Genomic DNA, 15,338 nt, shown 5'->3' on the forward strand with positions numbered 1-15,338 from the left:
CATTTTACAGATAAGGAAACTGAGGTAAACAGGGTTAAGTGACTTTCCCAGGGTCATGCAGCTAGTAAGCAAATGAGGTTAGATTTAAACTTCAGAAGTGAGTCTTCTGGACTCTAGAGTTGGCACTCTATTCATTGTACCACCTAGTTCTGTGTGTATACACCCACTCACCCACATACTGAAATATGTATGTATATGTATGTATATCTGTGTACAAATACAATACACACACACACACATACTATATAAATTGTCTAAAAATATAGATGTAGCTCATGGATTGCAATGGATTAGATATGATCTGAAATTTGGCTCACTTCTGGGGAATACAGGAGGAGGATTATACCTATACCACAGGTATATATGTATATAAAAGGTCTGGGACTACTGAGGCTAGTTAATTTCTGTCAGTCTCAAAGAAGGGCATAAGGCTAGAATTGTATCTACTAGTCCTCTATTTTTTGCCTATCATTTCCAAATGCTAATGACACAAAAGAAACAAATAGTAATAACAAATGGACCTTTATATGAAGAAAAGAGGAAACAGAAATTGAAGTTCTACAGAGTAGAATACTCTAAGGAGTACATAAAAGTGAATAAGCTTTTCAACTGAGGGTGAAATAAGATCCAAGTTCAAACCAGGAGAGAGAGAATGAATTTATCCAGGGGAGGTTTTCTTGACTGACTAGATTTGCAAGCCCTTGAGGTCAAGAAACATTGTGAGTTTGACTCTCATATTATTCTTTCTCTTCTGCTCTCACTCTCTTTCTCTCTCTCTCCTCTTCTTTTTTCCCTTTCCCTATCCATCTCTTCCCTTTTCCTTCTCTCTCTCCTCCTTACCCCTTCCCTTTCCTTCCCTTTCCTCTTTCTCTCTCCCTCTCTTTCTTTCCTATCCACCTTTTCCCCCTTAAATCTTTCCCCTTATACCATATTTTATAACTGATGAAATTGAGACTTGAGGAACTTGACTTAGTATCAGTATATTCAGTCCTATTCTGTTCATTTGGTGACCAAACATTTACTGTAGATACTCCATTGGAGATAAGAGATTAGTTCTCTTTTAACATGAGAATGATTTTTTAATAAAGTCAGGAGGCTTGATTATCTGGAAATCTGCTACACTTAGAACAGTTCATAAATTCTTGCCTTCCTAAAAAGATAATTTCATCCTTTGATGGTAGAGGAAACAACTAGGAAATCATCAAAGCAAAGGTTAGAGATGGTGGAGACTGCTGCTTCCCAGCAAAGAATGATCTCAGGGAGTCTAGGAGCTTAATTCATATAGCAGAGATGCTATACCTTGTGAAGAGTCAGCCCAAATGCTAAGTTTCTTCACCAAGCCCAGCTGTGTCTGTTTCCTTTGGGCAGCCAGACCAAGGACCCAGTGAAATTATTCTGTCTGCTATTTTCTTTCTCTGCAGATTTTTGAGTGTGGGAAACTAGGAGATGGCCTCATGTTTGGTTTCTATGGCTTATTCACTGGAAGATGAGATGAGTAGATGGATCTTAGTGAAAACAAGAGCATTTCCCCCCTTTTTTATTTTTTTGCAGCTTAGAAATCATATGAAAGACAATTTATTTCAACCAGAAAATGACAAAAGTTTTGGCAGTTTAAGAAAATTCAAAACAATTTAGGAATGACCATTTCTCATGGTCAACTTGAATAGTTTCACCACATTTGCTCCCTCAGACTTTATTGCTTATTTTTTTCTCTAATTAGTCTTTGCAGTTGATATTTGACCCAAGTTGCCAACATGAATGACCTTCCCTCCCCATTCCCCCTTTGTTTTGGTGAAGTATTAAACTGAATAAACCTTATGTGTTTGCTGTGGACTCCCACTACCCTTCTATTACTTTTCTAGGCTTTGCACACCTCTTTGCCATACAATTTAGTTGTTGAAGGTTTTGGAATTCATACACTTTTAAAAGCTGTGCTTTTTAGCAATCTACATCTAGATGTCTGCCAGTGTGGTAGTACTGTGATCATGTTTCTGATACAGATATCCCATGTTATTTGTCCAGGGGAAAAATGGATCCTTTCTTTGAGAAAAATCCCAACCTAAGCCTTTGGTTCCACTGTGACAGAACCAACGGAAAGTATGGAAGGCTAGCAATATCTGTAGCTACTCCAGATAGCTTTATGTTCTAGGTCATTGCTTAGATAATTTGCCTCCATAGAATACTTCATTTATTAACAGAATTTTAACCCTATTCAATATTTTGTCATCCTCTAAGAGAGTCTTGATAATCAATTTCTAAATACTTTCTGATAATATAGTAGTATTCCATCACAATCACATACCACAAGTTATTCAGCCATTCCTCAAATTTCCAATTCTTCAACACGCAAAAAAGAGCTGCTATAAACATTTTAAAAACATATGGATTCTTTTCCTTTCCCCCTAATTATCTTTGGAAACAGACTAAATGATGGTATCGCTTGGGTTAAAGGATATAGATAATTCAAAACTTTGGGGGCATAATTCCAGATTACTCTCTAAAATAGTTGGATCAGTTCATAATTCCCCCAACAATGAATTAGTGTCCCAATTTTTCCACATCCTTCCCCCTCAATATTTGTCACTTTCCCCTTCTATCATTTTAGCCAATCTGATAAACATAAAATATCTCAAGATTGTTTTGTTTCATTTCTTTAATCAATAATGATTTAGAACATTTTTTTCATATGAGTATAAATTATTTTGATTTCTTCATCAGAAAATTGCCTGTTTCCTTTGAGTATAGATTTACATAAAATAATGAAGGGTGAAATGAACAGAACCAAGAAAACATTGTATATGGTAACAGCAATATTATTTTAAGAACAACTTTGAATGAATAAATTATTTTGAATATTATAATTATCCAAATTAAATGTAAAGGACAAATAAAGAAAAATGTATTTGTATCCAGAGGAAAAAAACTGATAAATAAAATATGTATACAATAATTTTACACATACACACACACACACACACACACACACACACTCCTTTTCCTCTTCCTTCTACTCTCCCTCTTCTTCTCTTCCCCTTCCTCCTTCTTCTACCCTTCCCCTTCCTCCTCCTTCTCTTACTCTTCCACCTTTTATTGCTTCTTCTCCTTCTCCTCTTCCTCCTCCTCATATTTCTTTTTTTCTTCTTCCTTCTTTTTCAGAACAGAATTTATTTTTTCCCATAACATAGTACAATAGAAAAAAAAGATGATTGCATATGAAACTGCAAATCTATTATGCATTTTTTATTCCTTTTAAATATATAATAAAAATATATAATAAAATTTTATAAATTCCTTTTTTCTTCCCCCTTCCCCAAGATGGCTACCATTAGACACAAATATGTGTGTATCTGTGTACACACACACACATATATGTTAAATCATTCTATACATACTTCTATTTATTAATTCTTTCTCTGGATACAGATAGTAGCAAATGGGATTAAGTATTCAGGGTCACACAGCTAGCAAGTATCAGATCAGATTTGAACTTAAGAAGATGAGTTTGACTTCAGGTTTGGTGCTCTAGCCACTGGGACATCTAGCTAATTAAATACAAAAATACAGATTCAGATAATCAAAGTTGAGATAGACAAAAATGAGAAAAATATGTATATGTATAGGCATGTGTACATATACAGAATACTCTACAGACCTTTGGTCTCTTCTGATATTTGAGCATTATTTTTCAATTTGTTTTCACCATTTCCCTAGTTCACTTTTACACTGAAGTCTCTATGTAATAGGGTTTATTTATTTTCTAAGTTTTTATCTAGCTTTTCATAGTTTCTAATCTTCTATAACAGAAACTAGTAGATAAATCTACTACTAGTAGATGAATCCAATTTTTGTTTAAAAAAATACATGAGAATAAATCTTCATGTATTTTTTTTAAACAAAAATTGGATTCATGAGAAAAGTGAGCATCAGAGTTAAGATAGATGACAACGATTTCCTTTATAGCTTGTTCTAGTGTTGTTTTCCCTGTGTTAAAGTTAAGACAGATGACAATAATTTTGCTTATAGCTTGTTCTAACATTGTTTTCCCTGGGTTAAAGAGCTGTCACCAGATCCTAGATTGTAAGCTCCTTGAAGGCAAGGGCTATTTTATACACATCCCCTCCACACACTCTCCCCCCATCTACCCTCACCCTCCTGTCTCAATTTGTATCAGTATCTGACACTGGATAAAATTTTATTGATTGATAGACTAATTTATTCACCCCACATCCCAATCTACCAGAGCTAAGTGTTATCATATTTTTGTTGAGTATCCTTTCTATGTTAGGTCTAAGTAAATGCCATTTGGTTAACTGTTGAATGATCTACAATTGCCTTATTTTGTCATAATTTAGAAACTGAATTAAAAGAGTACAATCTACTCTTAACAGTCTGGAGATGTAGATTTGGGAGTCAACTGCATAGAAATAACAACTAAACTCAGATATGTTGTTAAGATCATCAAAGAACAAACTATGGTGTACACCTACCTAGATAAGGGATGGATAAGGGTTGATAAACCAACAAAATAGGTTGAAAACCCCAGCAAGTAGGAGCAGAACCAGAATACTAGTATCACAAAAACCCATAGAAGAGAGAGAATATCAAAGAATGGAAAATGATGAATAGTGTCAAACATTGTAGAAAAATCAGTAAGAATGTGGTTTGAGAGGGGCAGCAGTGGAAGTCAAGAGGACCTGAGTTGAAATCTGGCCTCAGACACTTAACACTTCCTGGCTCTGTGACCCTGGGTAAGTCACTTAATCCCAATTGCCTCAGGGGAAAAAAAAAAAAGAATGAATACTGAAAAAAGATTTGAGGGTGTTAGGCTGAGGATTTAGGATTTTAGTCACTAGGGAATGATGAATCAAGATTTCTAAGAATAAAATGACTGATTAGATTTGGGTATTATCAGAGAGATTTGGGTATTATCAGAGTTTTAAATCTGACATCATGTATATAAATAGGGTTGCTTGGAGCAGTTGCATGCAAGATAGAGATCCATAGCTTAATTACAAGTTATGTTTGATCATTGGAATAGCAAATCTATGGGGACTATCTCCAATAAAAATTCACCCATTATTCCTCATCCCCTATTTTCTGAACCTCCCCTTTTCTGTTCTGGATATTTGCCCTCAAGGGCAGTTATATAACCTCACCATGACCCAGGCACTTACAGCAATAAAGGTGCTGTTGAAAAAAGCCCCTTCCCCCAGATTTGTAGATACAACATGTATTTCCTAAAGGGCAAATTCCATGTTCCAGTTCAGTAAACCTGAGTAAATGATACTCTCTCCATTTTTCATTTAGGGTAGGAGAGGATGAGTAGATATGGAGAGTTTATAAACAACATCATAGATTTTACATTATCTTTTCTCCCCTATCAAGTTCTCTTCCAAACTTCTCCATTTCTTTGGAGAAGACCATTATACTTCTAGTCACTCCGGTCCACAAATTCTGTCTTCTTATAATTCACGTTACATTTCTAAAAAGTTGACAAATTTTTTTCATTTCTGTTTCCATGACCTCTCTCACATCTGTCTTCTTTATTCAAACATCCATAACTATGTCTCAATTTCTTATCATTTCTGATCTGGGTTATTGAAATAATTGGCTCCCTTGCCTCAATTCTCTTCCATCTCCCATCCATCTTTCACACAAATACCAAAGTGATTGTTCTAAAACTCAGGCCTGAGTATATCACTTCCCTATTTTGTAAACTCTAATAGTTCCCAATTGACTCTAGAACAAAAAATAAATTTGATTGGTTAAAGTCCTTTATAACCTAAATACAATCTACCTTTTCATCCTTCTTATGAATTATTACTCCCATTTTTGCTACATAAGCAAAACTAGACCTCTTATTGTTTCAACTCATACCAAAATACAGTGAAACAAACCAAACGTGAGTAGGAAATCAAGCAGAACTATCAAAAAGATAAGGAAGTTAGATGACTCAGTGAATAAATTATTGACCTGGAGCCATGAAGACGCTTCTTCCTGAGTTCAAATCTGGCCTGAAACATTTATTAGTTGTGTGACCCTGGCAAGTCACTTTACTCCCATTACCTCAGTTTCCTCATCTGTCAAATGAGCTGAAGAAGAAAACAGTAGACAGCTCTAGTATTTTTGCCAAGAAAATTCCAGATGAGGTCACTAAGAGTTGGACACAATTAAAAAACGAATGAATCACCATAAAAAGGAATGGGGATGGCTAGGTAGTGCAGTAGACCTTGGAGTCAGGAGGACCTGAGTTCAAAATCCAACCTCATACAATTGACAATTATTAAATGTGTATCCTGAGGAAAGTCACTGTTTCTTAAAAGAGGGAGAGAGGGAGAGAAGGAGAGAGGAATGAATTTTAATTGAAAACTTTTTCTGAGTTGAAATCTGAGACACTTCAGTCTTTGCTTTATTTTGGCTTTGTGCCCAGAAAGAGATATGAATCCTATTGAAAAACAGCTTGAGATATCTATAAAATAACTGGCGATGGGGGAATGAAAATCAATAACAACTACAACAAAAAGATGAGTGATTGAAAATATCGATTTGGGAGTCACTTGCATAGTAGTGAGTGTTAAAAATATGGAAGTAGATGAGAACACCTAAAGAGAAAATGTAGAGAGAGAAGAAAAGAAAACTGATAATAGCAATTTCAAAATGTTCTTGAGATTCAGTTTCTTCATGGAAAGTTCCAACTCTATGAATAAAGAAAGGGAATGTAGCATGTTCTCTGAACCTTCCATTAATTTTTTTTGGGGAAAATCAAATCAGACTTATTATTTGGAGTTGGGAAGGAGGATTCAGGAGCTATTAACAAAGAACTTCCTCTTCTATATAAATTCTTAACTTCTCCATAATTTAGAATCTTAAAAAGAATTGCTTGGGACACAGACATTAAATGACTTGCCTAGAAACACAGAATTATATTAGAGGTAGGGCTTCCACTCAGAAGCTGAAGCTCTTGACTCCAAGGTGTATCATCTATGCTATGCTGTCTCTCCCTTGCCACTTACATTTGCTTAAATCCTTCTCATCTTTCTTTTCTTTTTTTTTTTTTTTGGTGGAGTGGGCGGGAGGAGAGGGGAAAGAGGCAATTTGAATTGTGATCTGCCCAGAATCACATGGCTAGAAAATAACTGAGGGCAAATTTGCCTTCAAGTCCTCCTCACTCAACAACCAGTATTCTATCCACTGCATCATCTAGTAACCTTTTATTAACATTTATATAGCTCCTATTATGTATTAGGCATTGTATTAACAATGCTGGAAAGCAGGTGCTGTTATTACTCCCTTTTTGCAAGTGATGAAACTGGGGGAAAAGGAGCTTAAGTAACTTACCGGGGTCACACAGTTAATAGGTGAGGTTGGATTTGAAGTCAGGACTTCCTGACTCTAGAAAAATTACTCTATCCACTGTACCACAAGCTGCCCCTGCTTGCTTATAGACCTCTATTAAACAGCAGCATTTTAGAACTGGGACAAGTTCCATGTTCCATGTGACAAGTGAATTCACGTAGAAAAACAAAGTCTTCATTGTGACCAGTCTGGCTACAAATTTTCTTATCAATGTCCCTTGATAGAAGTCAATAGTAGGTCAATGGGTCCCTTTCCTATTTTAAAGAATTGTAAAGAAAGTCGTTTCTGTGATCACTTAAGACACCTATTCAAGTGGATAATTTAATCCCTTTACCCAGGAAAGTTTTTTTTAGATATAACTCAAATACCTCCTCTTATTTTGTAAGCTTATATACTCTCAATGAGTTCTTCTTTTGACTCCTAGCCAAAAAACAAAACAAAACAAAACAAAACAAAAGAAGCTGTTATCACTAGAGTAAGATCATCCCAATCGCTGAAGCAAGGCTTTGATTATTGCTCCAAAACATGTATTTTTTTTCATGAATTATATCTAGTTATTTCATCTTTCTGCAAATGTACTGAACTGTTTCACCAGACCAAGGCCGTGGTCCCTATTTTACCAAGGCCTTGGAGGAGATCAAGTGTAGGGGAAGGGACAGTGGTGATTCACATGACCTAAGCTACTGGAAGAATTATCAAAGTATTCCAAAATAAATACTCACTTTAAACTCCACCCATTATAACTACTGGACAACAATTCAGTGACCCTGTATGTGTGTATGTGTGTGTACCCACGTGTGTCTTTTTGCATGATCACTCCATTGGTTCCACTCTGTGTCCTTAATGTCTGGTGTGGAGGTTAATGATTCACCAGACTAATAGTGTTGCAACAATTTTATGAAGGTCTATAACGAGACCCTCTGAGTTACTTTTTGCCTTTCCTTACCATTCCCTGATTATGTCTCCACCTTGTCTAATCTTGCCTACTCTGACTCACCAAGCAGTAAAGGTATGAGAGAACCAGAGTTCTGGGGTCAAAATTGTTTCAAAGCTCAATCACTTACTTTTAAATAGCTTTGGAAATCTGGAGTCACTGATTTACAACATTCCAGGAATGGAGAAAGGGGAGGGGAAAGTATTAAGAGCAGCCGTGGTTTTACAAGGGAGAATGGCAAACAAGCCATTAAAGGCACCTATTCTGTTCTGCTCTGTTAGTGAGCCAAAGGGCAGAGAGGTGATGGCAATCAAATGGCAAAGGGGAATGGAACAGAAGTGGAAGAAAGTAAGCAAATTAGTAAATCCACTGATTGGGGGCTTGAAGGGATGGGGAAGAGGAGAGAATGAAGAATGGGAGGAGGAGGAATGGGACAAGGAAAATGAAAAATAGGAGAGAATATCTATCAACAGAAATTATGTAGCGGTTAGGATATAGAGAATTGTTTAAATCTTTGTATGGAGGGTAGGGTTAGAGTTTGGTGAAGTAGGTTGGAGAATTATTGGTAAAGTCATTTGAAAAGTGTTGGATAAATGTTAGAAACCAGGACACCTCATGGATATATATGACAATTTTAATCTCAAAGTGTCTCAGTGTCAGTGATGTCATTTTATTTTTGCCATATCCCTTTGAGATAGAGGCAATATTATTCCTATTTTGCAGATGAGAAAACAAAATAATAATAATAGTATTTAATAAAAGTTCCCAGTTATACTTAATTTTATGGTTAGTCAAATGTTTTTTTCCAACTACAACAACCTTGCAAATTAATAATATCTTCTCCCTTTTAAAGATAATAATGCCTGAATTCAAGTATTACTATCTTTGTTTTATAGATGAAGAAACTGGGGCCCAATGGGGTTAAGTGGAATCTCTGAGGTCAAATGCATAGCAAGTAGTAAAACCAAGATTACTTTGACTCCAAATCAGATAGTGTCTCTTCAGTGAGTAAGTCCTTTCAAAACTGAAGGGATCATAGAGACCATCTACCCCAACCTATATCTGGGCAAAATTCCAATCCACAAAATTTTACAATAAGAAATGGGTATCCAGTCTTCATCGGAAAACCTTTTCCAAGGGACAATCTCCCAGGAGAGCCCATTCCACATCTGGATAGCTCTGATTACTAAGGAATTTTTCTTTATATGGAGCTAATATATAATATGTTATAGCTCTGATTACTAGGAAATTTTTCTTTACATGGACCTAATATAATATGTTTTATATATATATATATATATCTGTAACAAACACTCATTGCACCAAATTTCTGCCCTTAGAACCAAATAACATTGTTCTAATTTCAATGGATCTAATTTTCAAATATTTCAAGAAGCTAAAATATCCCCATTAATTTATCTCTTTTGTAGTCTAATTAATGCCAGTTCTTTCTATTTATATTCCAGTGGTGAGATCCTTGATCAGTCTGATTTTCCTTCCTTTGGACAATCCAGTTTGTTAATGTCCTTCCTAAAATATGGCACAGAACTGAACACCAAAATTCTAGATTCAGTCTGATATGGTTAAAACAAAAAACCAGAGTTCATTTCCTTCCTTCAGGATGCTAGTCTTCTCCTATTATAATTTAAAATCATATTAATAATAATAAGTTTGCACATAAGTAGTATTTTAAGGTTTCTAAGTATTATCTCATTTTATCTTCATAGCAACCCCACAAGGTTCATGCTGCTGTGTTCCCCATTTTACAGTTGAGGAAACTGAGACTGAGCAAGTGACTTGCTCAGGATCACATACCTAGTAAGTATCTGAGAACTGCATTTGAACTTAGATCTCCATAATTTATCTTAGATCCATTACAACCTATAAATGAGGTAGGAAGGAACTAGTCTCACTCATTAGATCTCCAAATTTTTTGTATATGGTATGCAATCCACCCAATAAATCTCAGAGATCTCTCAAGGTGTAAGAAGAAAGTTTATTGTTTATTTGTTTCTCATGAGAAGCTAGCAGTCACTCTCACCATATGGGGGAGTGATGATCAAAGTAAGACACTGAGCATGGGTTGTAGGGGCAATATATATTTTCCCTGACAAAACATTAGCCCCACTTCTCCCTCTTCCCACTTCCCCTTCCTCCCTTCCCCCACAACTGGCTGATTTTCATTGACTGAAAATGAGACCTTACATTCTAAGTGCGAAAACTACAGCGAATGGGAAGCAACACATAGATTCAAATTTAAACAAAGACATGCCTTTTACTGATATATGAGCTGGGTAGATTTGGGCTGAGTCAGTCTATTTTACACCCTCCCAGAATTGCTCCATTCTCCTATATCTTGAGAACTATTTGCCAATGAGGAAAGGCAGAGGAAAATAGGAATCTGATCCCATATCTTGGTTAATATATAATTTTCCTTTTGAAGAAATATCAAATTTTCCATTCAAAGGTCAGAAAAATAAGTCTTTAATTTTAAGTTCCAGTATACCATCTTGGAGATGGATTGGAGTAAAAAAAGATTTAAGGCAGAAAGCTCAGACAGAAAGTTATTACAAGAGACCAGTATGATAGAATAAGAGCCTTAAGGATATGGCTGTCTTAGTGGAAACATGGAGACATATAGAAGAGATGTAAATGTAGAAACATCTAGAATTCAACATATTAGATGAAGAGAGGGAATTCTATTAGGATATTAAGAATGACACTGGGTGACTGGGAGGCTGGTATTTCTGAAAGTAATAAGGAAGGTGGGAAAAGGGGGAGGTTTGGGGAAAAGATAATGAATTATATTTTGTACAGTTTAAGTTTGAGATGTGTACTGGGCACCCACTTCAAGATAAAAAATTGGAAATCAGGAGAGATTGAGGCTAGATAAATAAATTTTAGTATCATCTGAATAGAGATGATAATTAAACCCATAATAATTGATGAGTTTACCAATAAAGAGTGTTAGGAGAGAAGATAAGAGAGCCAAGAATAGAGCCGGAGAACATTCATAGGTGGTAGCCCTGACCTGGAGCAAAATCCAATAAATGAAAATGAAGAAGCAACTAGACTAGAGGAGAGCCAGAAAGGAATAGGTCCAAGAAAACCTAAAAAGGAGAGATTGTATGAAAGGGAGTGTCTGATAGGTTTAAGGCTGCAGTGTAGACTAAAAGGATGAGAATTAAGAAAAGGTTATTAGATCTGGCAATTAAAGAGTTCCTTGGTTTAACTTTGGAGAGCTGTTTTACTGGAATGATAATTGCAGAAGCCAGATTGCATTAAGTTTAGAAGAGAGAGAAAGGGGGGGCAGTGAAAGTACTACCTGTATGCCTTGCTTAAGGAATTAAGCCTAAAAGAGAAGAGAGACATAGGAAGATAATTAATGAGAATGTTCAGATCAAGTGAGGGTTTTTTAAAGATAGAATAGACATGGCCATGTCTTGTAGGCAGCAGGCAAGGGGCTAGTAGATAAGGGGAGAGAAAGACATTAAAAATTAATGAGAAAGGATAATGATAGAGAAGGTAATATACTGGGGCACAAGGAATGGAATGATCTCAAGAGTGAATATTTACTTTGACAATGAGGGTCACCTTTTCATATGAAATAAGGGTAGACAGTGTAATGGGCTGAAACTGAGCAGATGCACTGAGGTCCAAGCACTTAAGGCTAATGACCAATTGGACAATACTCTATTAGCATTTGGTTGGAAAATGGCCAGCCCCACCATTCGGTGCTGGCTGGGTCTGTTGGCCTATAGAGAGATTTGGGGAAGGAAAAAGAGGGTGGAGTGAGAAAGTCAGAGTCATTCCTGGCCGGATTCGTGTCACCTTTTCTCTCACTTCATGTGGGTATTTGGTTCACATCCACAAAGAATAAAAAGGACTTTTGCTGATCCTGACTCCTGCTGATTCTAAAGTATCCAGGGTGCTAACGCGGTCATCACATTTGGCGCCCGAATGTGGGACCAAGGACCCTACATTCACTAAAGAAGTCCCCGGTGACCAGGAAATAGGGTGAATATTTTAATAGACAAATAGGGAACTAAAACTAAGGGCTAAACTCGTAACCATTTAGCTGAAATGGGGCAGATGTTAGGAAAAGATTCTCCCCCAGCACCAGCTCCACCCCCACCCCCAACCCCACCCCAAAGGAAATCTGCAGGAAGCATACTCAGACTGATAAAGAGACAGGGCTTATTTATGATTTGGTTGCAGATTGATGGATTCCTGGATACATTAGAACATACATCCCCTTCTTCAATGAAGAAGAGATAGGTTTAGACAATTGGAAACTTGTAAATCAACTATGTGAATATTATATGATAATGGTTTGGAGTCAATTTCCAAAGAAACACTATATATATATATATATATATATATATATATATATATATATATACACACACAACATAATACAATTGGCCTTAAAGAATCCTGCAAGTTATAGAAAAAAGAAAAGTTTTCAGAACAGCCAGATGAGGACAAAGAGAACAAAGACAAAGAACAGTTTAATGACCATATCCCCACAGGGCATGGAGATTTAAGTGAGGTTCAAGGTTGTGGTGACTTTCCATCCCACCAGGAAGTTTCAACCCTGCCTATGGAGTAGATAATTGACCCTCCTCCATCAACTTCAGCTTCTGGGATTGAGGGAAGAGGAGTAGTGGGAGGGGCAGTGATGCCACCAGCACCTCCCCACCACATTCACCCCCTCCTATGAGTAAATTGCAAAAAGCAGTACTTAAAGCCACTGAGGAAGAGAGGGATATAGGTGATCAGAAACTGGGTATGTATCTGGTGATTCAACAGTTTAACTCTTCAGGTCAAGAAAGTAGAAGATATGCTCCTTTTGATATAGAAATTGTCAAAGATCTGAAAAAGGCTTGCACTCTTTATGGGGCTACATCAGCTTATGTTAAGATGTTATTACAGAATTCGGCTTATGAAGTCTTAACCCCTAGGGACTGGAAATCTATAGCAAGGACAAAACTTGTTGTGGCTTTCTGAATATAGTGAGCTCTATAGGATACAAGCCCAACAAAATAGTCAAAGTGGAGTTCATACTGCAGTCACCTAGGACCAACTAACAGGTGTAGGTTCTTGTGCAGACATCTCAGTACAGATTAATTACTCCATACCAGCATATGAGCAAATTGCTGGTGCTGCTATCAAAGCCTGGGCTTCCCTCCACAATAAAAATGACAAGGGTGAAGCCTTCACAAAAATAACACAGGGGACAAATGAACCCTTTGCTGATTTTGTGGGACATCTGCAAACTGCTGTTGTATGAACTAATGGTGAAAATGCAGTAACAGACTTGATAAGGCAATTTGCTAAAGAAAATGCTAATGAGATTTGTAGAAGAATTATACTAGAACTATGCAAGGATGCTCCTTTAGAGGAACTCATAAGATGCTGTGCCATAGTGGGCACAAATGCCTTTTATAGCCTGGCTATGATGCAGACTTCCCAAGATCCCAACGTGGGAAGACAGGGTCCCTTTTGGCAAGGAACTTCCAGAGAGACTCGTAGATGCTTTCAGTGTGGTAAAGTAGGGTATCTAAAAGCTCAATGTTGGTACAGAGACAGAATGAGAAAACAGGGTGGGAGAACAAGACCCAATACCCCATGTTCAAAATGCAACAGAGGCTTGCACTGAGCCTCACAATATAGACTGATTCAGAGAAACAGGATGAGAGGCCCAGCTCCAGGGCCCAAGGCAAAAAACACTTGGGGCATGATGGCAGTTGATGCCACACCTAGAGAGTGCCTAGAAGTCCAGTACCCAGACATGACCAATCAGCCAGGAAGCCATATGATGGGAGAAAGGGATTACAATTGGGGAGAATAGAATTGTATGCAGGACAACTGAGATGCCCTCTGGAGAGGTGAAATCTGTTCCTTTCCAGCCTATGGATCCCTTGCCTCCAGGTACAATAGGCTTGACCATTTCATCTCCTGAGAGTATGTATAAAACAGTGTCCATCCACACACTGATGTGGGAAATGGGGGAATGTGTAGATAATATCCCAGTCACTAATACAGGTAGACAATTTGTGACTTATCACCCAGGAGAAGTAGTAGCATCAGGTTTACTCATACAGAATCCTAATAAGCAACCTGGTGATAGTCACCCAGATTCTGACTCGAAGCAACAAAATCCAGGAATATATTGGACAGCAGCTGTAACAGCTGACATACCTATGATCACTATCTATATAAATAGCTACCATTAGAAGGATTGGTAGACAACTAGTGCAGATCATATAATCATTAGAGGTGCCAATTGGCCCAATCACCGGCCAAAGATTAAGGCAGATATCTACATGCCTGGTGCAGGAGGATCAATAGCAGCTGAAGTTAGTGCTGCCCCTATGAGATGGACTTTTGAAGATGAAACAGGAGTTTTTACTCCTTTTATAGTTGAAAAAATCGCCATCAACCTGTGGGGAACATTCGTTTTACAACAATTAGGGTTAAAACTGAGTACCTCAGGTTTTTTAGGCAGGGCTACTGTTGAAGACCTGCCAACACTTTCACCTGTTCCTATCCAATGGAAAACTGATACACCAGTGAGGATAGAACAGTGGCCCTTAGATAGTGATAAAATCCAGGCTTTATTAGATATAGCACAGGAGCAACTTGACCAAGGACACTTACAACCTTCTCTAAGTCCTTGGAATTCCCCAGTATTTGTTGTAAGAAAGAAATCTGGAAAATGGAGGATGTTGACTGATTTAAGAAAAGTGAATGAACAGATGGAAACTATGGGAACTCTTCAGCCTGGACTTCCATCTCCTACTCAATTGCCTAGAGAGTAGCCTTTTTGGGCTATAGACATTAAGGATTGTTTCTATTCTATCCCTCTAGAAAAGGAGGATATGAAAAGATTTGCCTTTTCAGTGCCCATTAAGTTAGCTGAGCCTTATAAAAGATATAAATGGACAATTTTGCCACAGGGAATGAAAAACAGCCCTCCTATGTGTCAAATGTACATTGCTGCTGCTCTTACTCCAGTAAGAAAAACATTTCCAAAAGTAATGTT

The sequence above is a fragment of the Antechinus flavipes genome, chromosome 5 (assembly GCF_016432865.1).
Source record: "Antechinus flavipes isolate AdamAnt ecotype Samford, QLD, Australia chromosome 5, AdamAnt_v2, whole genome shotgun sequence".
Classification (NCBI taxonomy): Eukaryota; Metazoa; Chordata; class Mammalia; order Dasyuromorphia; family Dasyuridae; genus Antechinus; species Antechinus flavipes.